This window comes from Cervus elaphus, chromosome 23, assembly GCF_910594005.1.
Source record: "Cervus elaphus chromosome 23, mCerEla1.1, whole genome shotgun sequence".
Taxonomy (NCBI): Eukaryota; Metazoa; Chordata; class Mammalia; order Artiodactyla; family Cervidae; genus Cervus; species Cervus elaphus.
In genome coordinates this window covers 13,502,099-13,524,193 of record NC_057837.1, presented here as the reverse complement: position 1 = coordinate 13,524,193, position 22,095 = coordinate 13,502,099, and the positions used below count along the sequence as shown (strand labels likewise).

General features: G+C 40.2%; 1 long non-coding RNA gene across 1 annotated transcript; it reads right to left on the bottom strand.

Annotated features, from left to right (window-relative positions):
- Nucleotides 1–16,218: 16,218 nt before the first annotated feature.
- Nucleotides 16,219–21,735, bottom strand: LOC122682213. The gene is made up of 5 exons (XR_006337265.1): nucleotides 21,690–21,735; nucleotides 21,472–21,527; nucleotides 20,535–20,668; nucleotides 19,373–19,553; nucleotides 16,219–18,406 (listed from the first exon to the last, which is right to left on the bottom strand). It is a non-coding gene; the product is annotated as an uncharacterized LOC122682213 (long non-coding RNA).
- Nucleotides 21,736–22,095: the final 360 nt, after the last annotated feature.

Sequence of the window (22,095 nt, the reverse complement as noted above, 5' to 3'; positions counted from 1 at the left end):
TCCAATATATTCTGAAGTCCCTGAGATCCACTTCTGTGGATCTGAGACCCTCGCTTTTCCCACCACGCATGTACATGAGGCTACATGGACGGAACTCAGAAGGAGACACCAGAATCCAGTTTATTTAAATAAAAAATATTTAAATATTTTTAAATATTTAAGATAAGTATCTAAAATGTCCCATGTTTAACTTCTGATACAGTAAGTACTGCAGATAAAACACACAAACAAATGCACTTCAGGTCCTTAGTATTTTGTGGGCAGGGGGAGAGTCTTTAGTCATTTTCAAGAGGGTTAAGGAGACCTGACACCAATAAATTTGAGACCCACAATGAAATATACATTATAAATAAGTCTTTCAGTAAAGTTCCACATACTCTGATGTTTCTTAAGTCTATTTTCTTTCTTCTTGATTTTGTCTTTCATCAGTTCACTGAATATTAAATCTATCTATGAATCTCACTAATGAAGCAGATTAAGTCATGGCAAATGAACAATGATTAAGAACCTACTGTGTGCAAAGTAGATGGGTTTCCCAAGTAGCACTAGTGGTTAAGAACTGGCCTGCCAATACAGGAGACATAAGAGACATGGGTTTGATCCCTGGAAGGAAGATCCCCTGGGTGGGAAGATCCCCTGGAGGAAGGCAGGACAAGCCACTCCAGTATTCTTGCCTGGAGAATCCTATGGACAGAGGAGCCTGGTGGGCTATGGTCCACAGGGGCACAAAAAGTCGGACACAGCTGAAATGACTTAGCACGCATGCACACACAAAGTAAGTACAAAAAGACCAAGATAGATGTCCCTGGTATAAATTCCCCCCTGAAAATACTTTTTTAAAATGTTTTTTAAAAGTCTCTCAGTCATGTCCGACTCTTTGCAACCCTATGGACGATACAGTCCATGGAATTCTCCAGGCCAGAATATTGGAGTTGTTAGCCTTTCCCTTCTCCAGGGGATGTTCCCAGCCCAGGGATTGAACCCAGATCTCCTGCACTGCAGGCAGATTCTTTACCATCTGAGCCACAGGGAAAGCCCAAGAATACTGGAGTGGGTAACCTATCCCTTCTCTAAGGGATCTTCCCAATCCAGTAATCAAACTGGGGTCTCCTGCATTGCAGGTGGATTCTTTACCAACTGAGCTATCAGGGAAGCCCCAAATACTTGGCTATAGCAAAGAAAATACTTGGGCTACAGTAAATCTACAGCAAGTCACACGTAAAATGCTTTTACGGTTTTGACTAATAAAAGTGGAAAGTTTTGTCTCTGAATACATCCAAGAGAAATACCTAACTTTTCTAGAACAACTAAGTTTCATTGAACATTGCAACCTGAATCCTTCCTTCCAGGATTTCAAAAGGGTGCATGTCTATTTGTTATTGTCCAATACAACCAATGTGTTTTTTTGATCAAACAGGACAGGTTAAAACACTAATTTCTAATTTTTAAATAATATTAACACATATCACACTGACTTGACCCATTGCAAATGGCTTGTGACATTACGCTTGCACATTTGCCTAAAGATAGGAGTGACCAGTTGTCTCAGTTCAAAGGTTTAGGGAGATCAGAAAGTAATAATGTGTAAAACAAATAGGAAATTCAAGAAATGACACTCTGAGAAGGAAATTTCATCTCTGAGTCTTTAAACCATGTTGTCAAATATCTATAGGATTATGTCCCACTCAGGTCTGGTTTAGGGGATTTCAAATAATCCAACTAAAGCACAGTCTGTATTTGCTGATTCATTAACATGACAACAAAAATATTGCATTAAAGTGACTACTATCCAGAAAACATTTGTACCCATACACTCTACAAGTCTTTTAAATGTACAAAGAGACAGTTAATCATTTTATAAACAAATTATGGAATATTTTAACCAGTTAATATTTTAACCAGCAACTTTTAACCAGTTTGTTGTAAGTGCCATTTAATTTTACACTATTAGAGAAGAAAGTTCTGCCCATGCTTTTTGTGAATTTGTTATGTATTTGATTTTATTAAAGGAACAGTCTATCAGTGTTTTTTGGAGACTGCACTGAACTCTAAGATAATAACCCCATTCGAAATCAATTTCAGATGGCTTGTTTTGAATGGAACTAAGGTAAATGCAGTAGATTTTTGCCTCTTGATTTTTCATGTGAAAATGAATTGTTCATTAAACAACTGTTTGATTAAGTTCATTACATGATAAATGCTTTAGCATATAAAGTACAATACTTGGCTTCGTGGTAAGAATTTATTGGTAACTACTTTGTTCATTATCTGAATTTCAGTGCTACAACTCTTCAGATGAAAATCCCCATTTAGATCTTCTGGACAAGGTGACTCATTATTTAAGGTCATTTTGCATAGAAATGGTGTTCAGTCTTGAGATATGGGAGAAAATTCAATCAACTTCCTTCTTCCTTTTCTGTTCCTCATCATTCTTTTCCTCTTTGTTCCTTCTTCTCCCTCTTTGTATCTTTTCTTCTCCTGTGTTCACTGTTAATAATATTTATTAATGCCTTTAGTCTCATCATAAAACCCACAAGCTCTTCCACATGTTTATCTGGTTGGAAATTGGTTCTTTTGCCACATTTACAATGGGAGGAGAAATCTGAAGAGTTTAATTAGGCTTTGTCTTAACCAAAGATTGGCAGATAAGCGAATATCACTTACTAAAACATTGTACAGGAGGCCATGACCAAAACCATTAGCCCCACCACAGAGACACTGAGATGAGGACCCACAAAGTGGAGAACAATTATACCAAAGAAGTTCTTGCACTGCTGCGAAAATTCTAGGGCCCACACGGATTTTGCAACCTGGGGATCTGGTAAAGGGACTAGCAACACCCAGGGAATTTGACTTTGAAGACCAGTGGAGTTTGATTACAGAACTTCCATAGGACTGGGGAAACAGACTCTTGGAGGGCACAAACAAAATCTTGTGTGCACCAGGACCCAGAAGAAAGCAGCAGTGACCCCACAAGATACTGAGCCAGACTTGCCTGTGAGTGTCCAGAAGTCTCGAAGATTATAAATTGGAAAAGACCCTGATGTTGGGAAAGATTGAAGGCAGGAGGAGAAGGGGACGACAGAGAATGAGATGGCTGGATGACATCACTGACTCAATGGATATGAGTTTGAGCAAGCTCCAGGAGTTGGTCATGGACATGGAAGCCTGGCATGCTGCAGTCCATGGGGTTGTGCAGAGAGTCAGACTTGACTGAGTGACTGAACTGAAGTGATGTCCAGCAAAACATCCCTTGCAACCTTTGGAAGTTAGGATGCCATAATAAGTATCTCACATCATTGATGGTTGATGTCTTGAAAGTCTTATGGAAAGAGGGTGTTCAGCTCTGGAAGACCAGAAGAAGATGGAATTATGCGTGGATGAGCCAATCAAGACAGAACCAATTTTCCATTGTTCAAGAGCTTTGTCTCAAGTCTCACAATGCTGAGATTTCTCTCTCAGATTTATGATAGCTCACTAATGCACTTTCATAGGCAAAAATCAGCAGACCTGTTTAAGTTATCTGAATGGAAGCAAGTGAAATCCTGGGATTAAAAAAAAGTCAAGTCAAAATTCAAAAGGTTGATTTCTCTTCCACTCACTCATTGGCATAATAAGTTCAGTCACTCAGTTGTGTCCGACTCATTGGGACCCCATGGACTGCAGCACAAGATTTCCCATCCATGACCAACTCCCAGAGCTTGCTCAAACTCATGTCCATCAAGTCGGTGATGCCACCCAACCACCTCATCCTCATGCACTCAATCTTCCCCAGCATCAGGGTCTTTTCAAATGAGTCAGTTCTTCCCATCGAGTGGCCAAAGTATTGGAGCTTCAGCTTCAGCATCAGTCCTCGCAATGAATATTCAGGACTGATTTCTTTATGATTGACTGGTTTGATCTCCTTGCACTCTAAGGGAACCTCAAGGGTCTTCTCTTACACCACAGTTCTAAAACATCAATTCTTTGGTGTTCAGCTTTCTTTATAGTCCAACTCTCACATCCCTACACAACTACTGGAAAAATCATAGCTTTGACTAGACAGACCTTTGTCAGCAAAATAATGTCTCTGCTTTTTAATGTGCTGTCTATGTTGGTCATAGCTTTTCTTCCAAGGAGCAAGCGTCTTTTAATTTCGTGTCTGCAGTCAACATCTGCAGTGATTTGGGAGCCCAAGAAAAAAAGTCTCTTGCTGTTTCCGTTGTTTCCCCATCCATTCACTATGAAGTGGAGGGACTGGATGCAATGATCTTAGTTTTTTGAATGCTGAGTTTTAAGCAGCTTTTTCACTCCCCTCTTTCACTTTTATCAAGAGGCTGTTTAGTTCCTCTTCACTTTCTGCCATAAGGCTGGAGTCATCTGCATATCTGAGGTTATTGATATTTCTCCTGGCAGTCTTGACTCCAGCTTGTGCTTCATCCAGCCCAGCGTTTCACATGATGTATTCTGCATATAAGTTAAAAAAGCAGGGTGACAAGATATAGCCTTGACATAATCCTTTCCCAATTTGGAACCGGTCTGTTTCCCATGTCTGGTTCTAACTGTTGCTTCTTGATCTGCATACAGGTTTCTCAGGAGGCAGGTAATATGATCTGGTATTTCCATCTCTTTAAGAATTTTCCACAGTTTGTTGTGATCCACACAGTCAGAGTCTTTGGCGTAGTCAATAAAGCAGAAGCAGATGATCGCTTCTCGGCCTTTTGGCTAAGATCAAGTGTAGCAGAAGCAGATGATTTTTCTGGAGTTCTTTTGCTTTTTTGATGATCCAATGGATGTAGGCAATTTAATCTCTGGTTCTTCTCCTTTTTCTAAATCCAGCTTGAACATCTGGAAGTTCATAGTTCATGTGCTGTTGAAGGCTGGCTTGGAAAATTTTGAACTTTACTTTACTAGCATTTGAGATGAGTGCAGTTGTGCAGTAGTTTGAGCATTCTTTGGCATTGCCTTTCTTTGGGATTGGAATGAAAACTGACCTTTTCCAGCCCTGTGGCCACTGCTGAGTTTTCCAAATTTGCTGACATATTGAGCACAGTGCTTTCACAGCATCATCTTTCAGGATTTGAAATAGCTCAACTGAAATTCCATCACCTCCACTAGCTTTTGTTAGTAGTGGTGCTTCCTAATGCTCACTTGACTTCACACTCCAGGATGTCTGACTCTAGCTGAATGTTCACACCATCATGGTTATCTGGGTCATGAAGATCTTTTTTGTATAATTATTCTGTATATTCTTGCCACCTCTTCTTAATATCTTCTGCTTCTGTTAGATCTATATGGTTTCTGTCCTTTATTGTGCCCATCTTAGCATGAAATGTTCCGTTGGCATCTCTAATTTTCTTGAAGAGATCTCTAGTCTTTCCCATTCTGTTGTTTTCCTCTATTTCTTTACACTGATCATTGAGGAAGGCTTTCTTATCTCTCCTTGCTATTCTTTGGAACTCTGCATTCATATGGATCTCTTTCCTTTTCTCCTTTGCCTTCTGCTTCTCTTCTCAGTTGTGTGTAAGGCCTCCTCAGACAACCATTATTCCTTTTTTAATTTCTTTTTCTTGGGGATGGTTTTGATCACTGCCTTCTGTACATTGCGAATCTCCATCTATAGTTCTTCAGGCACTCTGTCAGATCTAATCCCTTGAATCTATTTGTCACTTCCACTGTGTAATCACAAAGGATTTGATTTAGGTCATACCTGAATGATCTAGTGGTTTTCCCTACTTTCTTCAATTTAACTCTGAATCTTGCAATAAGGAGTTCATGATCTGAGCCACAGTCAGCTCCCAGTCTTGTTTTTGCTGACTGTATAGAGCTTCTCCATCTTTGGCTGCAAAGAATATCTGCAAAGCAATCTGATTTCGGTATTGACCATCTGCTGATGTCCATGTGTAGAGCTGTCTCTTGTGTTGTTGGAAGAGGGTGTTTGCTATGACCAGTGTGTTCTCTTGGCAAAACTCTGTTAGCCTTTGCCCCACTTCATTTTATACTCCAAGGCCAAACTTGTCTGTTACTCCAGGTATCTCTTGACTTCTTACTTTTGCATTCTAGTCCCCTATGATGTAAAGGACATCTTTTTTTGGTGTTAGTTCTAGCAGGTCTTATAGGTCATCACAGAACCATTCAGCATCAGCTTCTTCAGCATTAGTGGTTGGGGCATAGACTTGGATTACTGTGATACTGAATGGTTTGCCTTAGAAATAAACAGAAATCATTCTGTCTTTTTTGAGATTGCCCCCAAGTACTGCATTTCAGACTCTTTTGTTGACTATGATTGAGAGTCCATTTCTTCTAGGACACAATAGTAGATATAACTGAATTAAATTCATCTGAATTAAATTCTCCCATTCCAGTTCATTTTAGTTCACTGATTCCTGAAATGTCGATGTTCACTCTTGCCATCTCCTGTTTGACCACTTACAATTTACCTTGATTCATGGAACTAACATTCCAGTTTCCTATGCAATACTGTTTTTTATAGCATCAGACTTTACTTCCAAAACCAGTCAAATCCACACCTGAGCATTATTTTCACTTTGACTTAGCCACTTTATTCTTTCTGGAGCTATTTCTCCACTCTTCTCCAGGAGCATATTGGGCACCTACCAACCTGGGGAGTTCATCTCTCAGTGTCATCTTTTTGCCTTTCATGCTGTTCATGGGGTTCTCTCAAGGCAAGAATACTGAAGTGGTTTGCCATTCCCTTCTCCAGTGGACCACATTTTGTCAGAACTCTTCACCATGACCCATCTGTCTTGGGTGGCCCTACAGGACATGGCTCATAGTTTCATTGAGTTATACAAGGCTGTGATCCATGTGATCGGTTTGGTTAGTTTTCTGTGATTGTGGTTTTCATTCTGTCCACCCTCTGATGGATGAGGATAAGAGGTTTGTGGAAGCTTCCTGATGGGAGGGACTGGCTGTGGGGAAATCTGGGTCTTGCTCTGATGGGTGGGGCCATGCTCAGTAAATCTTTAATCCAATTTTCTATTGATGGATAGGGCTGTGTCCCCTCCCTGTAGTTTGGCCTAACGGTGACCTCTTTCAAAAGGACTTATCCCAGTACCCTGCAGATCCCAGGACTGTTGTATTCAGTGCCCCTGACCCTTTGGCAGGCCACTGTTGGCCTGCACCTCTGCTGGAGACTCCTGGACACTCACAGGGAAGTCTTGCTCAGTCTCTTGTGGGATCACTGCTGCTTTCTCCTAGGTCCTGGTGCACACAAGATTTTGTTTGTGCCCTCCAAGAGTCTGTTTCCCCAGTTCTATGGAAGTTCTGTAATCAAATCCGTCAAATTCCCTGGGTATTTTCAGTTCCTTTACCAGATCCCCAGGTTGGGAAATCTACTGTGGGGCCCTAGAATTTTCACAACAGTGTGAGAACTTTTTTGGTATAATTATTCTCCAGTTTGTGGGTCCTCTGCCCAGTGGCTCTATGGTGGAGCTAATGGCAATCTCCTTCAAGAGGACTTATGCCACAGGCAGTGCCTCCCAGATCAGCTGTAGCGAGAGCCCCTGTCCCCACAGCAGGCCACTGCTGACCCGTGCCTGCTGACCTGTGCCTCCGCAGGAGACACTCAAACTCTCAAAGGCAGGTCTGACTCAGTCTCTTGTGGGGTCCCTGGGTCCTGGTGTGCACAAGGTTTTGTTTGAACCCTCTGAGCATGCCCTCTTCTCCTGCAAGAACTCCAAATTTGCAACTAGTTGCTGAGCAACCATTGACAGAAGAATGTTGGATCCCACCAAATAAAGATACCCCATGTCTAGAGGCAAAGTAGAAGCCCCAGCATGACAGTAGGAGGTGGAAAATGGCATTTAGAATCAAACCCCATTGGCATAACAAGCATTCATAATAAGTGTGAAGCATCAATCCCTCCCAAAAGGAAACGTAACTGTAGATGACAGCTCCAGCTTATTTTTTCTGAAACTTTTTCACCAAAAGGAAAATTGAAGACATCTTATAATGAATTTCAAGTTTTTTTTTACTTTACAGCTTGAACTATCTGGATATAACATGGCAAAGTAGCTTACTTTACAAATTATTTGAATGAGGGATTCAATTCTTTGTTTCCTCATGTAGGAACTTCTCTGAAATATTTATTTTTAAATTCAACAGAAACATCAATATCATAAGGAAGTGATAAAAAAAATTAGATCCTCTATCAATCAACCAACATTAAATGTATACTTAAGCACCTACCATATCTCCTGCTAGGTATCAAAGAGATACAATAAGATGCACTTAGTTTTTACTCATAGCTCATTGCTTCTTTGTTAAAATCATGCTTGGGATTTTTTAAAATAAATCTTTAAACACAAAATGATTTATTAGTCATAAAATGATAAAAATCTTAAAGTGGAAATGGACCTTAAATAACACATAGTCTGCATAGTTTCAACAAGGGAAAGTTACCTAATTATTTTCACAGATGACTCTGCCATACTTTCATAAATGGCATTTTATAATTATATAATCAATTATAAGTGACCTGTGAAAATAACTCACAAGTGTGTTTCTATTCAGAATAAGGTAGACAGTCCTCAAATCCCATATTTTAAAATTTGCACATAAACTCGTGAGCCAGGAAGTGCAGATTGAATTACTCAGACTGGATTTTCTTGGCAGCCAAGGTAGCCCTTTCAAAGCAGTGTTCTGCCAAAATCTCCAACTCCCATCCCACCTGGTGCCGCTGCTCAGAAAGCTACACTATCTCTCTATCAGTTGACTAAACAAGAAACATACTAAAATCAGTTTTTCTAATCAGGTAATTAACTTGGAACATGGAAGAGAGATGTGGCTGCATATTTAATTATTATTATAAATTAAGCTAAAGTATAAATGTGATATGGGCTTCCCTGGTGGCTCAGCGGTAAAGAATCCGCCTGCCAATGCAAGAGATGCGAGTTCGATCCCTGTGTCGGCAAGATCCCCTGGAGAAGGCAGTGGCAGCCCACTCCAGTATTCTTACCTGGTAAATCCCATGGACAGGGAAGCCCGATGGGCTACAGTGTATGGGGTCGCCAAAGAGTTAAACATGACTTAATGACTAAACAACAGCACTGTGACATTTATAGAAAGCAGCAGAAATAAATGACAAAGAATATATACTTCTGGGCATTGCTTCAGCATTCATGTGATAATAATTTATTTTACCTATAGGCAGTATTTGCTATAAACACCTCAGTGCTTGGGAAGTTATAGGAAAAAAAAAAGAACTAATGGGACTATTTTGTCTCAATTTGACTAAATTCAGCATAAAAAGAAAGAGAAAATTTTGAAAATGATAGACTTTTCTTTCAATTACTTGGTGCCAAATGACTGAATTCATTGAACTTTTCAATTAGTTGTTTGGGTAGCGTTTAGGCATATGCTAGTTTCACGTGGAGTGAGTAATGCATATTAAAGATTATAATTAATCATTGCAGGCTGGGATCAAGGCATTTTTTTGCTCATAACTTTGTTTCTGCCTTCCAGAAAGAACAAGTGGAGATTAAAATAGAGTGAAAAACGATGATAATGTTGTGTGAAGAGCAACAGACTGACAGTCTCGGGTGAATTTGATGGCTGAAAATAGCCAGCACGAAGGTCATACTGAATAATCCTGGTATAAGTACCCCTAATTTTGTAGGGGTACGATGCTATCATATTTTTATGTATATTCACATGATGACTACAGACATTGAGATAATTAAATGATTGAAGGTATTTTAGAGTTAATGCACCTCCAAAGAAGATGATCAAAAGCTTAAAATGGGAAACTCAAGTGGCAGAATTGTAATTTCACTCCTCAGAAAGATGCATAGATAGAATATATGTTATCATTAAGATCAGAAAATTCAGGAACTTCCCTGATGGCCTAGTGGCTAAGACACTGCACTTTCAATGCAGGGTGCCCAGGTTCCATCCCTGGTTGGGGAACTTCGTCCCTTATGCCATAACTAAGACTCAGCACAGCCAAATAAATAAATAAAACAATTTTTAAGAAAGAATTTTTTTTAAAAAAAGGTCAGGTCATAAAATTACAACTTCAGATTGTAAATAATTCAATATATATTATAGATACCTATATGTAAACAAGAATGTAGATTAGAAAGACACAGATATAAATCTGTATCAACCAAATACAAATTGCAGCAAAAGGAATTTGGTAAAGGGTTGCCTTTTATCACCTTCATGCAAGTCCAAATCCATCCTTAGGATCATATGCTCTTTTAAAATTTTACTAGAGATCATTTTAGGAGGATTATGCTGACCCTTCGAGAAGTATCTTTCATGCTAGCTTCATAAATACTCTGTATGCTAACATAAGAATTTAATAGTGATCTGTAATGATAATATCATTGCTTTCAAACTATCATCTTTACAGTGATATCCTTCATTTGCATTATTTTAATTTGTTCATTCATTTCCAGGTGGAGCACATTTTATATCTCCATGAATGCATCTGTAGTTTCTAAACTTTTGTACTATAAACTTGTAAGAATATATTTTAAAATATTTGTCTTTGTTTATTTTTTAATTGAAGGATAACTGCTTTACAGAATTTTGTTGTTTCCTGTCAAACTCCAACATGAATCAGCCATATTTTCATCGTTTCTATTGAAAAATGAGAAAGAATAAATCTACAAATGTATTCATTTTACTTCTTATTTTCAATAGCAAGCTTGTTCTAAAGAAAAGGATAAATACAAAATATAAAATTGGGTTAGATATGCAATCTAATTTGTCTTCTATGCGTTAGAAGGAAGTTACAACTTAGGAACAAAGTTGTCAGGTCACATGTTAGATTTATAGGAAGTTCAGCAAGGAAGGGATTATTTCCAAGCATCATCACCTATAGGTCAAAACAGTATAATACTATGTTTTTGTTTTTAGCTACATCTTAGAAAGATAGGACATCTGTGTTTGCTCTGGGGCCCCGTGATGATTCGCATCACCAGAGCTACAGGGAGAGGGACCGTTTTTCAGAGTGATAGAGATATATAATCCACACACAGAAATGAGGGGCTTCTAGCTCTTCTGCACTTCTAACCCTTCACTTCATGGCTTGACAACATAAGGGCGACTCTTCTCTTTCCTTACATAACTGCCCTCCACTTAGGTCTTCTCCATGTGGTGGGTCACAGCCAGCAGGATGGCCCAGAGCACCATCTTCTCCAGAACTGCCGGCTCCACCCACCCTCTAAAATGAGAGCCCTTCCTCCTGACTGTTTGCTATTCCTTCTCTCCACCCAACTACAAGACTCTCTCCTCCTTACCTTCAGCTACTGGTATGTTCTCCTTTTCTTCTTGTCTTCAATTCTTTCCTTCCTGATATAGTTTGAAAGGCAAAAGAACCCGGAAATTGCCCTTGCTATGAAACTGTTCCTTTGGCTAAACTTCAGAAATGAGATGAGCAAGATGAGGACTCTTCAAGAGTCGGTTCACTTAGCTGACCTTCATCTTTAATCAAAGGGTGGCCCCCTCTTACCTCTGGCCACACTCTTCCAAGCCAGAAGGCAGGGGACTTGGGAAAAAAGTCCACGTTTAAGCTCTAATTAAAGTCATTTCTTGGAGCCAACTAGCTTCAACTCTGAAGAGCACCATGTGAATTAAAATGATTCACTCAGTAGTAAGTCACACAGGGAAGGATAAATATCATATGACATCCCTTATATGCAGGATCTAAAAAGAAATTATACAAATAAACTTATTCACAAAAGAGAAACAGACTCACAGACTTAGAGAACAATCTTATAGTTGCCAGCGGGGAAGAATGCAGGGCAGAGGTAGTGAGTTTGGAATTGACATCTACACTCTGCTGTATTTAAAATGGATAACCAACAAGGACCTACTATATAACACAGGGAGCTCTGCTTAATGTTATGTGGCAGCCTGGATGGGAGGGGAGTTTGGGGGAGAATCAATACATGTATGAGTCCCTTTGCTGTTCACCTGTTCACTATCACATTGTCAATCGGCTATACTTCAATACAAAATAAAAAGCTTAAAAAAATAGTTCACTCAGGAAAGGAGCTCTCTAGAGGTTTTAGGAAAGTAACTTATTTTTTCTCTAACTAGCAGTGAACCTAAGTTCACAGTTACACCAAGGATATGAGAAAAGCAACTATGTTGGAAAATATCTGCTCTATAAATATTAGAACTCATATACTTTGAATCCTAGATGTGTGGTAGTTCGTACTAACAGTAAGTCCCACTCCCCCAGATAGATTTGAAATATAGAAATGTCTGAAATCCTAACCAATCCTAGCACAAGGAACTCTGCTCAGTGTTATGTGGCAGACTGCATGGGAGGGGAGTTTGGGGGAGAGTGGATACTTGTACATGTATAGCTGAGTCCCTTCACCATTCACCTGAAACTACCACAACATTGTTAATCTGCTATACACCAAAACATAATAACAAGTTAAAAAAAAATGAAATGCCTGAAATCCTGATTCTACTAACAAGCTCAGGATACAAGTTTTCCTGATGCTACATGAGAGGATTTTAATTTATTAAAGTTTTCTTAGGTTAGTCTTTTGCAGCCCTTGGCGCTCCTGTCTGGGTGGATACGTATGTTGATACAGGCACAGATGAAGTACACTTCAGGACACGGCTTGTCAAATCACAACAACTGATAGGTGGGTCTGTTAGCTGATGAATTTGCATGAGAACATTATTGCGCAACACCTATGCTTGAATCTTCCTCCAGTCAGGTTTGGCTTTCGTTGGATTGAATCTTTTTTTTTATTTTTTTTATTTTTTTTATTTTTTATTAGTTGGAGGCTAATTACTTCACAACATTTCAGTGGGTTTTGTCATACATTGATATGAATCAGCCATAGAGTTACACGCATTCCCCATCCCGATCCCCCCTCCCACCTCCCTCTCCACCCGATTCCTCTGGGTCTTCCCAGTGCACGGATTGAATCTTAACAGAAGACATCTAGCAACTCTCAACCCTTGTTGCTCCTGAAAGGCTGTTAGAATTAAGTAATTCTCATTGAGATTTAACTACTGAAGGGGTCTTCTGAGGATCATCCACAATATCCATTGGCTGTCTGCGGTTCTGGAGGAAGGGCTTTATCTCAGATGTGTTCTGGTTTTATCCTGCTCTCAGGAACTGGGAGCCTTCTACCTCTGATAATCAATTCTTTGTGTACCACCTGCTGCCCTAGGTAGAAGGCCCTGGCTACACACTAGAGAACCACCTAGGTAGGGTTCCACTTAACAGTCTTAGACATCCTAGACAGCGTATTAAAAAGCAGAGACGTCACTTTGCCAACGAAACGTCTGTAGAGTCAAATCTATGATTTTTCCAGCAGTTATATACGGATGTGAGAGTTGGACCATAAAGAAGATTGAGTGCTGAAGAATTGATGTTTTCAAACTGTGGAGATGGAGCAGGCTTTTGAGAGTCCCGTGAACTGCAAGCTGATGCCAGTAATGCTCTCACTGACTCGATGGCATCACCGACTCAATGGACATGAGTTTGAGCAAGATCCAGGAGTTGGTGATGGACAGGGAGGCCTGGCATGCTGCAGTCCACGGGGTCACAAAGAGTCAGACACGACTGAGCGACTGAACTGAACTGAACTGGACTGCAAGGAGGTCAATCCTATAGGAAAGCAACCCTGAATACTCATTGAAAGGACTGATGCTGAAGCTGAAGCTCCAATACTTTGGCCACCTGATCTGCAGAGCCTATGCATTGGGAAAGACCCTGATGCTGGGAAAGACTGAGGGCAGGAGGAGAAGAGAGTGACAGAGAATGAGAGGATGGCATGATCAACTAAATGGACATGAGTTTAAGCAAGCCCCAGGAGATAGCAAAGGACAGGGAAGCCTGGTGTGCTGCAGTCCATGGGGTCACAAAGAGTCAGACATGGCTGAGCAACTGAACAACAACATTTAAGAGTTTTACTTCCTGGGTTCAGGGTGTGTCAGGACTCTTATTCTGTTTTGGTCCATAAACATGGATGCTGACAATTACATAGCAAAGTAGTGACACCTACAATGTCCTACTAACTGGTCAGAATTCTAGAGGGCTTCCCAGGTGGCACTAGTGGTAAAGAACCCACTTGCCAATGCAGAAGATGATTTTAAGGGGTGCAGATTTGATCCCGGGATAGGGAAGGTCCCCTGGAGGAGTGCAGGGCAACCCACTCCAGTATTCTTGCCTAGAGAATCTCACGGACAGAAGAGACTGGGTTATAGTCCATGGGGTCTCAAAGAGTCGGGCATGATTGAAGTGACTTAGCGCCATGCACGCAGAATTCTAGAAGTTCAGGAATGGAAAGAACTCCAGATATTGTCTAGACTGATGCTCTCATGTCCAGGTGAGAAACCTACGTACAAAGACTCAGGCTAATTCTGGTTCACACAGTAAATTAAGGAAATCTCCCTCTGAAATCTGTATTAAAAGAGTGAAATTTTACAAGGTAAGTGATATAGAAAATGCCCTCCCCCTTTATAGCCCTATTAGAGAAATGTGTTTTGTAATTATGGTGAAAATCAGAAAATTTTACCATTGAAAGAAAAAAAAACTAGAGTAGATGACCCGGCAATGAACTTTCACCCCTCCCCCCACTTTTTTCCTACAGAAAATTATTGTTAAAATATTTAATATGTACAAAATGAGAGAAATTAATAAAATGAACCCCAGATGAATATCCAGTGTCATCACTTATCAGCTCATGATTCAATCTTGTTGAATCTAAATTCCTCTTTCGCCTCACTCTTTTTGAGGTTGATATCAGACATTATGCTATTTCATCTGTAAACATTTCAGTATATCCCTCCAAAAGATAACCACAATACCATTATCACTCATAAAAATTTAACTCCAGTTCTTTATATAGATCATAAACATTGCATAAATTATTCTTTGCTTTAGAACTATTCCATGCTACTACAATTTAATAAATATAGTTACATTGATTTATTCATTAAACAAATACTTGCTGAACATTTATATAAACATCCATGAATATTTTGTTTGTAGGAAGGGTTTGGGGGGAGGCCCAGATTCTTACTTTTTCAGAGGCAGTAAAGACAGAGAATGAATTCTGGAACCAGAGTTGGGTCTACAGTTGGTTCTTTTTCCTCCCTGAATGTGCTAACTTCTTTATCTCTCAAAGGCTCAGTTCTATGATCTGTAAAATGGGGATAATGTTGACTAAAAGAGTTACTGGGAGGGCTAAATGAGATTAGATACATAAAGTTACAGGTTCTGGGGCAAGACAGCACTCAAAAATAGCTGTCTATGATAAGCTACAAGAATACATTGTCCTACACAGAGTACAGCCATTATTTTATAACTATAAATGGAGTCTAACCTTTAAAACCTGTGAGTCACTATATTTTATATCTGTAACTTAGGCAATATTATTTATCAACTATATTTAAATTTTTTAAATAGCTGTTTATATCTCATATTTGTTTAACAATGTGTATGTACTGAGTTACTACTATTTGTTTGACCAGACAGATGTATCACCTTCAATTAACTAATGGGATACACAAACTTCGTTTAAGACTGATTTTACTCTTTCTAAGACATGCAACCAATGCTTAAAAAAAACACTCACAGACATAGAAAACAACCGTTTATCAAAGGGAAAAAGGGGGATTAATGAGGAACTTGGGGTTAACAGATACACACTAATGTATATAAAATAGATAAACAAAAAGGACTTCCTGTATAGCACAGAGAAGAATACTCAATATCTTGCAATAACCAATAATAAAAAAGAATATGAAAAAGAAAATATATATATATGAATCACTTTGCTGTACCTCTGAAGCTAACACAGCATTTTCAATCAAACATCCATCCATTTTTTAAGACTTCTATTTCTCACTTATAAAAACTGAAAGCTGGAGTACTGATGGCTGGTGATTTCTAAGAACTATCAGAGATAAACGAATTCTTGTCGGTTCAGCAAATAATCAGTTCAGTTCAGTAGCTTAGTCATGTCCAACTCTTTGGACAACCCCATGGACTGAGGCAAGCCAGGCTTCCGTGTCCATCACCAACTCCCAGAGCTTGCTCAAGCTCATGTCCATCAAGTCAGTGATGCCATCCCGCCACCTCATCCTCTGTCGTCCCCTTCTTCTCTGCCTTCAGTCTCTCCTAGAATCAGGGTCTTTTCCAAGGAGTCAGTTCTTCCCATCAGGTGGCCAAAGTATTAGAGCTTCAGTTTCAGCATCAGTCCTTCCAATGAATACTCAGGACTGATTTCCTTTAGGATTGACTTATTTGATCTCCTTGCAGTTCAAGGGACTCTCAAGAGTCTCCTCCAACATCACAGTTCAAAAGCATCAATTTTTGACGTTCAGCTATCCTTATGGCCCAACTCTCACATCACATCAACAAATAATACTTGCTAAATTAATGAGTGAATAAATAAATGAGGAAAACTTGACTTTCTCCTTGCTTTCTTCAATATCTTTAAGAAACAGAAAGATGCTTACCCACCTGGAATACCTAACTGTAAGAATACCAAAAGGATTAGACAACTCTTCCTTCTCAACACTTGACTAAGAACCTTTACCACATAGGCACCTGTTATTAAGGGGGAAGCTTTCATCTGAGGGACGTCTGTAGGGTAAGTGATTAAACACTAGAACATTGCCCAACTGCCTGCTGCCTTTGACACAGAAGAAATTCTGGTTCATCATTCAGCATTCAGGTAGCACTAATTCTTAACAAACCCTCTGACATTTACTGCTCAGTCTTTTATTAGACTTTTCTCACTACACCCCTCTGAGGTAAGCCACTGTGATTATCCTCGCTTTATAGGTAAAGCAACTGAGGCACAGAAAAGTTGACATAATTTGTTTAGGGTTAGGAGGTGAGTCATAGGGAAGAAGGGCCTGGAACCCGAGAGTCTCAGCAGACCCTGCTAAGCTAAGCACCAAGACACACAGCCCTTAGCCCGGCCAACTGTGACCATCTCTGTGCAGACCTCTCCTGCCAGCTTTGAGGTCTTGAATCACATTCATCTTTGCAAAACCACTGCTGACATACTAGACACACAGTAAGTGCTTAATCAACGTGAGTGAAGTGTTGGTTCAACAACTGAGATTTAGTGCCAATTTGCTTGAGCTTCCCCGATGGCTCAGCAGGTAAAGAATCTGCTTGCAATACAGACACCGGCGAATCTGGTTTGATCCCTGGAACTGGGAAGATCCCCTGGAGAGGGAAGTGGCAGCCCACTTCCGTATGCTTACCTAAAAATTCCCAAGAACAGAGGAGTCTGATGGGCTGCAATCCATGGGGCCACAAAGGGTCAGAGCCAGTTTACCTGCAAAGCACTGATTCTGCCCCAGGGTCATGCAAGGCAAGATGATCTGCTGGTTATCCTAACAAGAGTCCAGACACAAACCCCTCAACCCATCTCTCTCCACCCCTCAAACACTGAAGTTGAGTATCTGAAACACAAGGAATGAGGCACTAGATAGAAAAGACAATGATGATGGAGACTTGGAGAATTAAAGAGAATCAAGGGGGTATAGATTGACTTGCTTGGTGGCTCAGACGTTAAAGAATCTGCCTGCAATGTGGGAGACCCAAGTTCGATCACCAGGTTGGGAAGATCCCCTGGAGAAGGAAATGGCAACCCACTCCAGTATTCTTGCCTGGGAAATCCCATGGACAGAGGAGCCTGGCGGGTTACAGTCCATAGGGTCACAAAGTCGGACATGACTGAGCAACTAACCCACACCTTGTCTAAGATCCTTACTGTTTTTGTAGGTAGACAGCAAAGGCTTTGAAGACAAAAAACCTTGGACTCCAATCTCAGCTCTGACACTTGCTAACTGTGTCACTTTGCATAAATGATAACCCCTATTAGCCTCCTTATTTCTTTTCTAGAATTAGAATGTAATGATTCCAACACGATTATTGTACAGATTCAATAAAATAGGGCATGAAAATGACTTAAAATGTAGTACACTTTTAGCAAATGATTGTTACCTTTATTATGTATCTTTATTGTTTATTACCTTAATCATCCTACAACCTGAGATGTTTTTCCAGTTTATTGAGATATACTTGTCATATAACATTAAGGTGTGCAACATAATGACTTCATGCATGTATATATTATGACATGATCACAGTAAGTCTAGTTAACATTCATCACACACCGAGTTATAATTTTTTTCTTGTAATGAGAATTTGTAAAACCTACTCCTTGAGCAACTTTCAAATATATTGTTCACTATCGTCATTTTGTGGTACATTTCATCTCTAGGGTTTATTTATCTTATAACTGGAAGTTGAGAGCTTTTCATGTGGCATCATGTGATATGTCCCATCTCCAGAATTTACTTACCTTAAAACTGAAAGTTGAGATCTTTTCACAGATGGAGTGAGGTCCGTGGTAGCCAAAAAGAGAAGGATTGGAGTTAGGATTAAATATTCTGTCTGGATTAGAAAGAAGACGTCAAATTACATTTCATTCCTCTTTCTGCTGGAAATTCTGATATATTCAGGGAAAGGAAAGGGACAAGAAACGGCATAAAAGTGACTCATAACTCTTCTGGAAGAATGTGTTCTTCTAGAAACAGGGCCTACTTCATGAGGAGAGGAGGCCTAATCTATTAACAAGTCAGAGGAAAAAACCACAGCCAAGAAAAGCTGTACTCTCTGGGTCAGGCAGCTAGGTGTTGGTGGAACCAGAATTCACATGCCCATCTTTTTGCTGTACCCAGCTTTGTGTAATCCATTCATTCATTCCAAACTCAGTACTGGGCACCAGCTCTGTGCCTAGAATTATGATCCGGGGTAAAGCAAAACAGTACTTATCAAAAATTGTGTGTGTACTAAGCCGCTTCAATGTTGTCTGACTCTTTGCAACCCTATGGACTGGGGCCCTCCAAGTTCCTCTGTTCATGGGATTCTCCGGGCAAGAATCCTGGAGAGGGTTGCCATTCCTTCCTTCAGGGGATCTTCCTAACCCAGAGGTCGAACCTGCATCTCTTAAGTCTCCTGCATTGGCAAGTGGGTTCTTTACCACTAGCACCACCTGGGAAGTCCACTTATCAAAAATAGGGAATGGGAAAAATAATAATAAAGAAATGGTCAGGGACTTCCTTGGTGGTCCTGTGGTCAAGACTTCACCTTCCAACGCATGGGGTGTGGGTTCAATCCCTGGTCAGGAAGCTAAGATCCCCCATGCCTCTCAGCCAAAAAGCCAGAACATTCATCAACAGAAGCTATAATGCAACAAATTCAATAAAGACTTAAAAATGGTTCACATAAAAAAAGAAAAATCTTTTTAAAAAAAGAAAAAAATGGGCGATGGCAAACGATGGTCTTCATGAAAACGATCATGATCTAGAGACCCTGCAAGAACATCAACAGGACCACCTGTCTTTGCTTGTTACTCACTTTGTCACTTCAATCAGGAGAGACGCAGTTGTGGAGCCACTGATGAGAAATTGATGGCAGCAATCTCAGCCGGCCACCTTTGACTTCCTGCTCTGCCGTCTACAGAGCATCAGAGAGGGACTTTCCTAAGTGGCTTGTAACCTACATTTTTCAAACAATTAGCTTCTTTTCAAACTGAAACCTGCAAACACAGAAAAAAAAAAAAATTGAACATAATTCACTTCAAGCAGCATCTACTTTATTAAAAAGTACACACATGTGAAAATTTTTGAGTAAGTTTGAACGCCATCCTACTCAATCTCGTGTTTAATTATGCTGCCTGAGACATGTTGGAGGCTACACAGCAAAACACCACATCCTAATGAGTAATAAGGATTACATAACAGTTGAGATAAGCAATACCACCCATAGATTTCATGTAAATGCTAATATCGAGCTCTTGGCCACAGTGTGAAAGAGAAGGGAAGGGATCCCACCCAAAATACAGCTCCCAATTCTTAAATAAAATGGCCATCGGTCTTACATGAGCATTTGTTCCATTCTTTTTTCATTCTAGAGGCCAGTTTTGTTTTTGTTTCTTTTGTTCAGAAAGCAGAGTACTTGACAAGCGCCTTTATGAAAGCTCTGATTGAATGGAGACACAAGCAATGCTCTGTGGACGATGGGGCAAAGTGTGCATGGGGAAATCCCACAATCTTCAGGTCCTATTGCATCGTTTGCCATGGAAAGTTCTTCCAAACCTCTAACTTGAATCCCCTTTGCTCACATATAAAAGGGACATCTCATTTGGAGAGTGAGTGGGCATTGGATGCATTTACTTCTTTTTTTTTTTTTTTTAATAAGTTCAGAGGCATTTGATTTATCTCAACTACTTGTTTGTTTATTTATTTTGGCTGCACTGTATGGCATGCAAGATCTTAGTTCCTCAACCAGGGATCAAACCTGGGCCCCTGCAGTGGAAGCGCAGAGTCTTAACCACTGGACTCTCAGGGAAGTCTCCTAGAAGCATTTACTTCTTACAGCAATGTTCCCCAAACTGTCCTCCCCAGAACACTAGTTGCTTAAGACAATAAAAATAATGATAAAAAGATAATTATCATTGGAGGAGGGATGAATTCTGTAATTAAACCAGCTTAGTAAAAGTTATGTTCTATATCCTCACCTTAGAAGCCCAGAGTGTTCTATTAACGTATTTACAAATGTGAGAAGTCCAGCAGTAACGATGCCTGTTTCATTTTCAAGGACAGTCCTTTCCCCACACTGCCCAAACATTTGCTATTAGCTCTCCAAGCTTCTCTGGGAAAGATACAATGGGAGATTCTACTTGAGATCAGCAGGTTGATTTATCTTATACCTGGGGAATCTAGAAGGACAGGAACTTTCAAAAGGTTTTAATAGGGGAGGAGGAGATTTGGATGAAGGTGGTTAAAAGGTACAAACTTCCAGTTATAAGATAAATAAGTACTAGGGATGCAATGTACAACATGATAAATATAATCAACAGTGCTATCTGTTACATATGACAGTTAAGAGAGTGAATTCTGAGTTCTCATTGAAAAAAGAGATTCTTTTTTCATTTTACTTAATTCTGTATCAACATGAGGCAATGGATGTTCACTAAACTTATTGTGATCATCATTTCATGATGTGTGTAGGTCAAATCATGTGCTATACACCTTTAATTCACACAGTACCATATATCAATTAGATCTCAGTAACACATGGGCTTCCCAGGTGGCTCAGACGGTAAAGAATCTGCAATGCAAGAGACCTGGGTTCGATTCCTGGGTAGGGAAGATCCCCTGGAGAAGGGAATGGCAACCCACTCCAGTATCCTTGCCTGGAGAATCCCATGGAGAGTGGAGCCTGGTGAGTTACGTGTCCACAGAGTCAGAAACAATTGAATGACTAACACTTTCACTTTCAAAACTGGGAAAAAAGAAGCTTCAAAGAGAAAGTTTGTAATCCCCACCCCAAGCAAAACTATGAACATTATCTTATTCTTTGTAAATTGCAGATCAATTCCCTTTGGCAGAGAAGAATCCTCTCATTCCATGGACCCATTCCTAAAATACAGGTGCTTCTTAAAAAGAACTCACCTGTGTTGGGTGCACATGTTTCCAGGCTACATATCGGCCCTTTGGTGCCTGGTTAACTGAAAGAAAGAAAGTGAAGTCGCTCAGTCGTGTCCGACTCTTTGTGACCCTGTGGGCTATAGCCTACCAGTCTCCTGCATCCATGGGATTCTCCAGGCAAGAATACTGGAGTGGGTTGCCATTTCCTTCTCCAGGGGATCTTCCCAATCCCGGGATCCAACCCGGGTCTCTGGCATTGCAGGCAGACGCTTTAACCTCTGAGTCACCAGGGAAGCCAGGTTAACTGAGCTTATATGTGATTCCATCATTTAAATGTCCTAGGGAGGAGAGGAAGGAGTTGGCATATAGTCATGTCAGAGGTAAAAGAAGTTTAGAGCTCAGTCATCTGGTCTTTTCTTTTTGCAGCCAAAAGGGAACTGTGGCCTAACGAAGGAAGCCAGTAACATCCCTGAGGGATGGTTAAAGAGTAGAAAAGCCAGTGTGAATTTTCAGTTGCTTCAGTCACATCCCAATCTATGTGACCCCATGGACTGTAGCCCGCCAGGCTCCTCTGTCCATGGGATTTCCCAGGCAAGAATACTGGAGTGCATTGCCATTTCCTTCTCTAGGGGATCTTCCCAACCCAGG